Below are 12526 nucleotides of genomic sequence, written 5' to 3' on the forward strand. Positions count from 1 at the left end.
AGCTAGCATCATTATGAGTTGTTCTTCCACTTACCTACCTTAAAGATCCACAACACGATGTTGGCTCACCCTCCTTCCTATTTCACATTCTGTATATCAATAATGCAATCTATATTTCAAATCTGCAGTATCTACAACACTGAATGAGCTAGGCTTTACACATTATGAGTTGTTCTGCCACTTGCCTACCATAAAGACGCACAACATGATGTTGGCTCACCCTCCTTCCTACTTTACATTCTGTGTATTATCAGTGCAATCTGCATTTCAAATCCGCAGTATCTACAACACAAAATGAGCTAGGCGTTACATATGATGTTGGCTCACCCTCCTTCCTATTTTACATTTTGTGTATCAATAATGCAATCTGCATTTCAAATCTGTAGTATCTACAACACTAAATGAGCTAGGCGTGACACTATCTGTTAAATCTTGAAAATGAATCATTAAGTTGTTCCTTACCAAACAACCAGTCAATTTCCAACCTATGGTGGATGCCAGCTAGCACCAGATGGATAGGAAGATTAGTATAAATACCCATCGTTGAAGCAATCCTTTGATAGATACAAAGCTAGAAGGTAAGCATAAGTAGATTGTAGCCAAACCCTCAAAAAATGGGGGACAAACCTATTACTATGATATCGGATGCGGAGGCAAAGGAACCAACTAATCTGGAAGAGGAGGATATTGAGGCATTAGCAAAGCCGCCAGATTGGCTCCCTGATGGATGGATCATGGAGATCTACTGCGCTGAAGATGGCACCATTATTCGAGTATGTTTCTCAAACAATAGGAATAGTGCTTGTATATGATTCAACAAGTAATTGTGCTGTACGGAATGTCACCTGTAAACCAGACTTTCCTATTATTCAAATTTATGAATTTCCTCTGAACCTTTGAATTATTTTGCATGCAGTACTATACGTCTCCCATATCAAATTACACATTCACCATGAAGTCGGAAGTATTGGAATACCTTTTTTCTGGGACAGATGAGCGTATCCTGGAATCGAAGGAACGTGGTGTAGAAAACAAAATTCAGGTGCCTAACTACAATTTTTTTATGTAGGACCAACTTTTTATTTTAGACGTGTTATTACAATTCTTTGTTTGTGCATTATGCTTGCATATTCAAAGACAACACGAATGGCTTCCAAATGGGTGGGTGATGGAGATAAGAGCTGGTGGGGAGAAGACAGACAAGATGTACAAGGGATATAGCCACAAGTTTAGTTAGTTGGTACCATTGCTATATTATATATGTTGCTGGTTTTACATTACTTTGAGGCTCTCATAGTAACTAATAATTGCAATTAAACAAGCTATCTCTCATTGTAACATTCTGCTATTTGTGTGCAAATTGTTACATTCAAACAAGAAACTCAGTACAAAATTTTTTTCCAATTAATAAACAAATACATTGAACATTTTTGAATTATAGAAGAGGATAATATGGAATAGCTAGATTCTGAGTACGTAATTGCACCCCGGTGAGGAGCAAACTAGAGTGGAGGTATGTAAGGAATATCACTACATGAGATCATTGCATCTTTATATTCTTAAACTTAATTATTGTTTTTATTTAGGAAACTTATTTATTATGTATATACTATCCATTGTCCAGCTTTGATCCATAAAACTTATTATAAATAAAGTTATATATATGTTATCATCAGGTCTTAGAAGTAATTGAATTAATTTTGAAATGGAGGATCAAGTGCAAACAATTTTGTGTACTAATGATTTTAGTATACATTGATGGCTACTATTGATAGTCCTTATGGTTTCATTGTAGTTTTATGTCCACTCAATCACTGGTGTGCGATTGCTATCAAAGCAAGATGTACTACTCTATGTCAATGAGGCGAAGGTCTCTGGGTACGACACCAATGGACAATGTGACACAAGTTCTGAAGACAACGTGTGTCTCTTGCTAGAACATTGTTCAACTCAAATAACACATTACATCTTTTGAGTGTTTGACGTTTTTTCTATTTATTCTTTTGGCATATTTGTAGATACTTGCAAAAGTGGACATCTGACCAAGTAGATTGCCTGAAGGTTGGGTAAAAGAAATAGTATATAGAAAGAAAAAGGAAGGATTGATCAGGAGAGATCCGGTAAATAATATGGCTCATGAATAATGATTTTTACCATTAAATAAATGAAGATTGCTTGATTTAGGAATCATTATTTTGTCTTATCATGCAGTATTACACAGATCCTGCTAGTTCCTACACATTCTGCACACTGAAATCTGCGTTATCCTTCCTAGAAACTGGAAAGGTATCCAGGCATGCATTTATTCAAAGGACAAGTGTTCATGATCTGTACTCTTTTGAAATATCTGCAGATATGGTAATTGTTCTCTTGGTTTTTTGTTTATCGAATGAAAATCTGCATGACATACTTTTTCCTAGTTGCTTGCATTTTGGACATTACCATCCAGAAACAAAGGTAGTGAAATTTGTTCCCGTGCCACTGGATTGATCCACAATTGTCTTTCCTAATTTCCAAATTCATATTTGCATTTCTTTCTGTTACTTGTTACCTAGTTTCTTTTACCATTACCATCAGCAATAAGTAACTAGGTAATAATTATTTATGGGCCAACAATGTTATGGAAATCAAGTTTCACTTAATGTTTTGTAGTGGTAATTTTATTTATGGTCTTGGTTTTTTGGCGATAAGATTTCTTATACTCCCACCACCCACAAAAAGTTTACGTTCTCAACATGTTTGCTTCTAAACTTTCCAATATTAGAATAATATAACTTTAAACTATTTAGTTTTCAAAAACATATATTGTACACTTCCAGCACTTTAGGTATATTGTAATAAAAATTCTAGTAGTCAATAGTATATATCGCAGAGCATATATATCATAGTGCACAAAATCAAATCTAATGACTATAAAGAGTAGCAGTGGAAAACTGCAGAGGTAATTCTAGTATATAATTGATTAATTTTTCTTTTCTATGGCAGCATGAAAGTTTACGTAAAAGATTAATAGTAAATGAGAAGCCTTATCAGGAGCCCATAGGATCATCTCGGTCTAGGCGAGCACCAGAAATGGAACAGGATCGAAATATAGATGACTGTAAGTTCCTACATTTGTTGTTATTATCATAATTCTTGCATAGTTGTGTGCCACCTGCTTGAGTTCTTATTACTTTATTTATGTTCTAAAAATTTGCAAATACTTACATGACATCAAAGATAGTTTGGGGTTGGTTATCAAGAGTTCATATTTTGTTTTTTGCTACTTAAACTTTGCATTGTTGCTTCTAACGGTCTTCTCATTTCTTTTTGTGCATTGGGAATGATGGTGTATTTGCTATCACAAAATTTGATGAAAACTCTCAGGGGTTGTTTGCAAATTTTCTATACAACAAAAGATACTGAAATATCGTATCTTACATGGAAGCTTTAAATCTGATGTGCTTAGTTTGAGATAAAATGGCAACATTATACTTTGGCCTTTAATTATTTGGCTTGTATTATGACTTTTACTCAATTTGTGAGCACCAGATAAGTAAGCAAAGAGTTAACTTTACAAATAAAAGTTTCAAGAGTATTCGTAGTTAGATGATTAACCAGACCAAATGCCCATGATCCTTAGCATGCATAGCACGCAATACTAGTTAATATAGATATAATAAGTTGGTTTATTGCTGTGCGACACTAAGTTCATTTTTCACCTCCTGTTAAATCTTCTCATGCGGAATTTCATTTGAATCCAACTCAAACTAGGACTGATGGGATAGCCCTGGTAATTTAGTGAATACCTCTTTTAGTGATGAACTACAATCTCAAGCTACAAACTTGTGTGGTTGATTAGATGCATGAACTACAATCTCAAGATACAAACTTGCGTGGTTGATTAGATGCATCCAACCTTCTTGATTGAAACACATGCCTCAATAGAAAGATTGTTTACATATGGAACTAGACAGCACGCATGTTCAGTAACAAATTATACGTGAGATTTGAATGGTAAAAGTCAGTACACATGTAATGGTTCCAATTAAACTAATATGATTATTTTATTATTGTTTAACATGTTGTGTTTTCCCTTCCATGCTTTGATACTTAATTTATCTTTTTTTATGCTAGCAAATGATGGTGATACCTCAAGTGGCTCAGATTCACCAACACTAGTAAAAAAGGCTTCTATTCCTGGCTGCCAACCCCCTTTATTCCCGGTTACGCAGCCGGGAATAGGAGTTCGGGAATAAAGGGTTAGTAGCCGGGAATACAAGTGGACCTTTAGTCCCGGTTGGTGATACCAACGGGGACTAAAAAGGTAGCCATGCCAGCGCCTGGGCTAGCACCTTTATTTCCAGTTGGTATTATCAACCGGGACTAAAGGGTCTTTTTTTCTTTTCCTGCTTATTTCAATTGATGATTCTTTTTTGTTTTAATTTAGTTTTCGAATATGCATTATTCGCTGCAAAGTAATATACATATACGCGCGCGTACTGTAAAGTTTTCGCTCAATCAATGCACGCAAGCAACACAAGTAAAAGTAAACTAAAACATAATATTACATTTCATCGTCACATGTAAAGTTTGCATTAATTGTACATTTCATCATCACATGTTCTTTGGATCAATATGAAATTTGGCTTTCATCATCACATATTTGGGTCATAGTAAAACTCGCCGCCGGGAGTTAAGACCTGATCATTCAGAAATCCACCTATTGTCTCTTGGATTGCTTTGAGATGGTGTGTGTCTAGGGTTTTTTTCCTTCAACCAACGAGTCTTCAATTTGAGATATGAGATAAAGAAAAAGTATATTAGTATATATATATATATATGTATCAAGAATAATGATAAATAAATTGTATCTATCACGAATATATATATATATATAAATATATGTATGAAGAATATATATATATGTGTACACTTACCCTTTTTTCCTCTAGACTAGTTCTTTTTTATCACACTCTCATGAACTCGCAAACATGGTATCCACAGAGATTGGTCCCCTAGGGCTACAGCAGAACCCACTTTACGAGAAAAAGATTCATCATCATCCGAGCATAGGGAAATTGAACTAAGGTAGGTATATAGTACTTACTTTGTATAGCACTACTTTCAGTGGCACTTTGCGTTTCATATGGTGTTCCTGACAGACCTTTTCCCAACAACTACCAAATAACATAAAAAATATTTGGACCATTAATTTGCATGCAGAGAGACTGGAATAGTTTTGCTAGTGAGACTGTAATTACCTCTGAATAATATCTATCATCTCTTAGAACTCTTTTTGATCTTTTCTCATCGAGTCCCATATGCCTAGAAGACCTTTCTCCAGATCAAGTTCCATCAATATCTAGTGTTCACTGCCATGTCCATTAACACTCATTAATTAGCTCACAGGTACAGTGAACATATATATATGGATACACGATCGTCAACATTATGAATACTTACCTGAAGTTGTAGGGGAAGAGTATACATTTCTTGTCACGTTGCTTCTCTAAGAACATCTTGATATTGGCCTCCGTTTCTGCTTTCCATGTTGGTTGGGGTTTAGGGTTTTTGAATACGATATGTGGATCAATGAAACCAATATCAATACACCCTCTCTTTTTGCACTCTCCCATCTCAAACCTGCATCATATATATAGAGTGAGGATAATAAACATAGACATGTACATATGTAGCGACTTATTATTAATTAGTAGAAAGAATCACTTACAGACAATAGCAGCTGATGAGAGTCTTGTTGAGAGAGTTCTGGTGGACTAGTTGGTGTAATTCAGCTAACTCAATGTACATAACGTCATCGCCACGGAACCAATGGTCGTCTTTGATTCTGACAGAAATATAGAACTCTTTCCGGTGACACGCATCGAGGTATAAGGTGTTTAGCTTGAACAATTGTGTACCTAGTTCATTGATGGTCTTAGGATTCCATAGACTCCTGCCATGCTCATATTTCTGCCATTCATCCGCTACCGACGCACTTTCGAAGAGGAAATCGCCAAGGTCGATACCACTCATAGCATAAAAGTTAGCAAGTTTTGCCATATCCACTTCTTTATCAGCAGGTATTTCCATCATATCCAGCATATCTATGTTTGAACCATATTCATTAGCAATAACTAGAGGAGGGACTGATTACAATTCTTGTTCTCCGAGTTGTGCAATAGTTTTCCCTGCTTTAGCAGCTTTCTTGATTATCTTGCTAAGAGTGCGGTCAAAGTCTGATGGTGGCGAGGGCTTATGAGCTTGCTGCCTCTTTTTCTGCTCAGCTTCCACCATCCGCCTTAGTTTAGCTGGAGGTAGGTGGAAGTGCTTCTGCTCCTGCTGCTTCCTCTTCCTTGTGCCTGAGAAGAATGCATCGACGTTTTTTTAACTGCATCATCTAACTCCTCTTTACTCATTCACCAGGCAATTTCTATGGAATTGGCCTTGGTTTCACGGGGGCCTTCTTGGTCGTCTTCGTCGGTGGGGCAGATGGCTTATTTGTTTGCAGCCGTCTTCCCTAGTTCATGGGAGGAGGTGGGGGAACAAGAGTTGGAGACCTTCGAGGCAGCGTTGGGGAACGCCTTGGTGGCGATGGCGGCGATGGTGGAGACCGTCTTGGAGATGGTGGGGATGCAGCCGTGTCTTCTACCCCATCGTAACCGCCGCCCAGAGCACTATGCTGGTCTGGTGATTGTACTATTGGACTTAGGTTGGGGGAGGCCCTGCTGTGTGCGTACAGAAGACAATGAGTCAATTGTTATTTAAGAGGCAATATAAAATTAATAAAAAATTGTTTCATTCACTTTCATCCGTACCTATTGTGCGGCAACGACTTCCCAGGAATATTGATGTAGAGCTTGCGCCATGCAATGAATGACTTCTCTGCTTCTCCCACGGTCTTCTCCCCATCACCTCCATGAATGTCAAGAGGCACATCGTTAAAATCTTCAATAGCTTTATCCACCGAGACGATAGCATATCCAGCTGGTACTACTGCCCCATGGATTCTTGGTGTCTTGGTACGGTTGATAGGGTTTACAACACCAATAGCCACCTTCACTGTGCCATTATCTTTTGGAATGTGTAGCTCACATGATATAAAAGGTTCAGTGATGTCATCCATGGGGAAGCGCAGCTCTGCATCTTTTATGGCATCAGGTAGCTTCGTAGAAGCACAACTGCTTCTCAACTAATCAGAGCTAATGTTGATTCCCAGAGCTGTTGTAATCCTATGGGCACTCAGTTGTATTTGCACTTGCCTTGCGACTTCCTCTTGCATTTTCGCTTGCATTTCTTTTTCTCGCCTTTGTGATTCAAGCACCGCTTTCTGTGACTCAATAACATATTGCTACAAGATGTGGATCCTCTCTGCCTCCTCATCCTTCAGTCTCTGGTGGCTTCTGTACGAATCGATCCATTCAAGGAAACCTTGCACCCACAGAATGGCCCCTTTGCCTCTAGTTCGTCCACAATGCTCAGCAGTCCTGATGGAATATGTCAGTTCATCTTTCTCTCTGTTGGGCCAAAATAGTCCACTATCTCTAGCTTTTAGAATTTGAATCAACCTTTCTATTGTTCTTTAGAGTTTTGTGCCATGGACGAGCTTCCCGGTGACTGGGTCCAATCCTCCCCCATGACCTAAAAACCAACGCTTTGTGCGTTCAGGCCACGATGCTGATTTAGGTACGACCCCCTTGGCAATATGGTGAATTATAGATTGAAAACACTAGAATTTTGCGTCGACCTCCACAGAGATTTGTCACCTAGGGCACAAGAGACCATTTGGCAAAGTTTGGCACCATTCTGGATCTTTTCGGGGGTGGACTCAGTTCAACGTATAATTAATCGGTGAATTCGCGTGGAAATTAAATTAAAGTGTAAAAAGCACCAAACCAGCTCAGAAAAATCTCAAACTTGGCGGTGGCCCCACGCAGAGCATTTTCATTCTTGAGAAAAAGTTTGAGACCAATCCGGCACTGGAAAGCACATGGACCTCAGAATCCCAGAGAACCTAGGTGTATAGATAGGGTTCGACGAAAGGTTCTATATAACTCTGTGAAGCACGTCGACTCTGCCTAGGTCGAAATGTCTTGAAATTTTTTTGGCAGTCATTTACCCCCAAAATATGGGCCCACACAATATCTTATGTTTTTTCTGATAATTATTTTTATTATTACATTTTTTGTGCCGCGTGAGACAAAATACGGTGAATTATAGATTGAAAACACTAGAATTTTGCATCGACCTCCACAGAGATTTGTCACCTAGGGCACAAGAGACCATTTGTCAAAGTTTGGTACCATTCCGGATCTTTTCGGAGGTGGACTCAGTTCAACGTATAATTAATCGATGAATTCGCGCGGAAATTCAATTAAAGTGCAAAAAAGCACCAAACCAGCTCAGAAAAATCTCAAACTTGGCGGTGGCCCCACACAGGGCATTTGCAGTCTTGAGAAAAAGTTTGAGATCAATCCGGCACTGGAAAGCACATGGACCTCAGAATCCGAGAGAACCTAGGTGTATAGATAGGGTTCGATGAAAGGTTCTATATACCTCTGTGAAGCACGTCGACCCCGCCTATGTAGAAATGGCTTGAAATTTTTTGGGCAATCATTTACCCCCAAAATATGGGCCCACACAAGATCTTAGGTTTTTCTAATAATTATTTTTATTATTACATTTTTCTTTGTGCCGCGTGAGATGAAATATGGTGAATTACAGATTGAAAATACTAGAATTTTGCATCGACCACAGAGATTTGTCACCTAGGGCACAAGAGACCATTTGTCAAAGTTTGGCACCATTCCAGATCTTTTCGGGGGTGGACTCAGTTCAACGTATAATTAATCGTTGAATTCGCGCGGAAATTCAATTAAAGTGCAAAAAGCACCAAACCAGCTTAGAAAAATCTCAAACTTGGCGGTGGCCCCACACAGGGCATTTGCAGTCTTGAGAAAAAGTTTGAGACCAATCCAGCACTGGAAAGCACATAGACCTCAGAATCCCAGAGAACCTAGGTGTATAGATAGGGTTTGACGAAAGGTTCTATATACCTCTGTGAAGCACGTCGACTCCGCCTATGTCAAAATGGCTTGAAATTTTTTTTGGTAGTCATTTACCCCTAAAATATGGGCCCACACAAGATCTTAGGTTTTTCTTATAATTATTTTTATTATTATATTTTTCTTTGTGCCGCATGAGACAAAATAAGGTGAATTATAGATTGAAAACACTAGAATTTTGCATCGACCTCCACAGAGATTTGTCACCTAGGGCACAAGAGACCATTTGTCAAAGTTTGGCACCATTCCAGATCTTTTCAGAGGTGGACTCAGTTCAACGTATAATTAATCGGTGAATTCGCGCGGAAATTCAATTAAAGTGCAAAAAGCACCAAACCAGCTCAGAAAAATCTCAAACTTAGCGGTGGCCCCACACAAGGCATTTGCAGTCTTGAGAAAAAGTTTGAGACCAATCCGGCACTAAAAAGCACATGTACCTCAGAATCCGAGAGAACCTAGGTGTATAGATAGGGTTCGATGAAAGGTTCTATATACCTCTGTGAAGCACGTCGACCCCGCCTATGTCGAAATGGCTTGAAATTTTTTTGGCAATCATTTACCCCCAAAATATGGGCCCACACAAGATCTTAGGTTTTTCTAATAATTATTTTTATTATTACATTTTTCTTTGTGCCGCGTGAGACGAAATACGGTGAATTATAGATTGAAAACACTAGAATCTTGCATCGACCTCCACAGAGATTTGTCACCTAGGGCACAAGAGACCATTTGTCAAAGTTTGGCACCATTCCAGATTTTTTTGCGAGTGGACTCAGTTCAACGTATAATTAATCATTGAATTCACGCAGAAATTCAATTAAAGTGCAAAAAGCACCAAACCAGCTCAGAAAAATCTCAAACTTGGCGGTGGCCCCACACAGGGCATTTGCAGTCTTGAGAAAAAGTTTGAGACCAATCCGGCACTAGAAAGCACATGGACCTCAGAATCTCAGAGAACCTAGGTGTATAGATAAGATTCGACGAAAGGTTCTATATACCTCTGTGAAGTACGTCGACTCCTTCTATGTCGAAATGACTTGAAATTTTTTTGGCAGTCATTTACCCCCAAAATATGGGCCCACACAAGATATTAGGTTTTTCTGATAATTATTTTTATTATTACATTTTTCTTTGTGCCGCGTGAGACGAAAAATGGTGAATTATAGATTGAAAACACTAGAATTTTGCGCCGACCTCCACAGAGATTTGTCACCTAGGGCACAAGAGACCATTTGTCAAAGTTTGGCACCATTCCAGATCTTTTCGAGGTGGACTCAGTTCAACGTATAATTAATCGGTGAATTCGCGCGGAAATTCAATTAAAGTGCAAAAAGCACCAAACCAGCTCAGAAAAATCTCAAACTTGGCGGTGGACCCACACAGGGCATTTGCAGTCTTGAGAAAAAGTTGGAGACCAATCCGGCACTGGAAAACACATGGACCTCAGAATCCCAGAGAACCTAGGTGTATAGATAGGGTTCGACGAAATGTTCTATATACCTCTGTGAAGCACGTCGACTCCGCCTATGTCGAAATGGCTTGAAATTTTTTTGCAGTCATTTACCCCCAAAATATGGGCCCACACAAGATCTTAGGTTTTTCTGATAATTATTTTTATTATTACATTTTTCTTTGTGCCGTGTGAGACGAAATACGGTGAATTATAGATTGAAAACACTAGAATTTTGCGTCGAAATATGGTAAAATAAAACTTAAAAACTTATGTGTGAAAATTATAATTTTTCCCTAAAATCTAAAACTATTTTTCAACAAAAGACTCTAAAAATCAAAGTATACTTAAGAAAAGATTATAAATGAAACTAATAAACTAAAACTATTTGTTTTTTTAATAACTACTGACGGAAGCTTTATTCCTGGTTAGAGGTTATAACCAGGAACAAAGAGCAATATTTATTTCCGTCTAAAGCCTCCAGCCGGGACTAAACATTTAGTCCCGGTTAGTGGCTCTAGCCGGGACTAAATGTCGATCTTTAGTCCCGGTTATAGCCTCGAACCGGGACTAAAGGTTTGCCTGCCGAGCCAGCAGCGTTGGCCAGCGACCTTTACTCCCGGCTCGAGGGTATAGCCGGGATTAAATCTCCTTCACTCCCGGGTTCAAAAAATACCGGAAGTAACTCCGAAAATGGTGCCGAGACAAAAGGTCTGTTTTCTACTAGTGCAAATGAGTCTGAATAAGAAAACATTAGAAGCAAGAAGGCTGCCGGCAAAAAAAGCAACTAGCTCAACGAACATTGTCAGTCGTCCATCAGGAAGGCCACCTCAATTCAGGATTGAGGAGGGGATGGGCAATCAGGATGCAGACTAATGAAACTTCTTGCACACTATATACCAATAAAATTTCACCAACACTTATGATGTTGTGGTTTGTTGTTATTTTTAGTGTATTGTCATTACCAAAATAATAATTAATTGCAAAACTAAAACTTGTACTAGCTCATGCGAGACTGCAGAATTTGTTATCGTTAATGCTTCAAAGTGCACTGAGTGCTAATAAATTTCTTTTGAATATATTCCAATTCATAACTCCGTGTTCAACATATTTCATAAGCAATATGATTATCTAGCTTCTGCATCTGTTGATGCGTTAGTTGCACGGTTGGGGGCGGAACTCGTTGCTTACTGAGATTTAATATCTATCTATCTACAACTAAAAAGCCTCAAGTTTCAACGTCTACTGAGTAGCACCAAACACACCACTGACACAAGACCTCTAGCCGATTGAGCATTTGTTCCTCCACCTTAGCACTAGTTATTTTTAATCTCCTCCGCACCATACATCACGGCGCTAACACATCCTTCCCAAAATCGTGCATCTGCACAGCTTTGCATCTGTACCCCTCCTAAATTCGTCCACCCTCCTCCTCTGGTCTGCAACGGCTGACTTTGAGTGCGCTTCTGCTAGCCAGCAATGGTCTACCTTGGGCCGCCTTCTCTACCAGCTTGTAGCATCCGACCCCACCCGCCATATCTGCTAGCTTGTGGCACCCGATCTCGTCATGCCTCCTCCGCTGGCTAGAGGCCGACCCTGTGCACGCTGCACATGTCCCGGATGCCCGCCTTCTCTACTAGCTTGTGGCACTCGTGAAACCTGGGCCATGGATGCAGTGCACGACAAATATCAGGACATCGTCGGTGGCACAGGAGGAGATGGTGGCTACGCCTTCATCACCCATGGTTGTCTCTAGCTGCCCTCTGCCTCTCGCATTCGATTGGGTCAGGATTGGGCATCGCACTGCCATCGTTGCCTAACTCTAACGAGGGTGTTGGCCTAATTTCCTGTTTCCACGGATGACGAGGTCCACAGGTGCTGTTAGAAACTTAGGCATTTTTAGATTTAATTTAATCCAGAAAAATAGTTGAAAAATATTTGTGATATCATATATGTGCACGTGTCATCTAACTATTTCAGCAACAACCATGATGAACCTATTTTATGAAACTCACACAAATAAAACTCT

General features: G+C 39.2%; 1 long non-coding RNA gene and 1 pseudogene across 1 annotated transcript; one reads left to right on the forward strand and one right to left on the reverse strand.

Annotated features, from left to right (window-relative positions):
• Window positions 1-614: 614 nt before the first annotated feature.
• On the forward strand, window positions 615-4238 carry LOC136456750 (uncharacterized; annotated as a pseudogene).
• An 891-nt stretch (window positions 4239-5129) lies between these two features.
• On the reverse strand, window positions 5130-5609 carry LOC136483793 (uncharacterized). Its single transcript, XR_010765644.1, has 3 exons — window positions 5446-5609; window positions 5244-5354; window positions 5130-5159 (listed from the first exon to the last, which is right to left on the reverse strand). It is a non-coding gene; the product is annotated as an uncharacterized lncRNA (long non-coding RNA).
• Window positions 5610-12526: the final 6917 nt, after the last annotated feature.

Source organism: Miscanthus floridulus, chromosome 1 (assembly GCF_019320115.1).
Source record: "Miscanthus floridulus cultivar M001 chromosome 1, ASM1932011v1, whole genome shotgun sequence".
NCBI lineage: Eukaryota > Viridiplantae > Streptophyta > Magnoliopsida > Poales > Poaceae > Miscanthus > Miscanthus floridulus.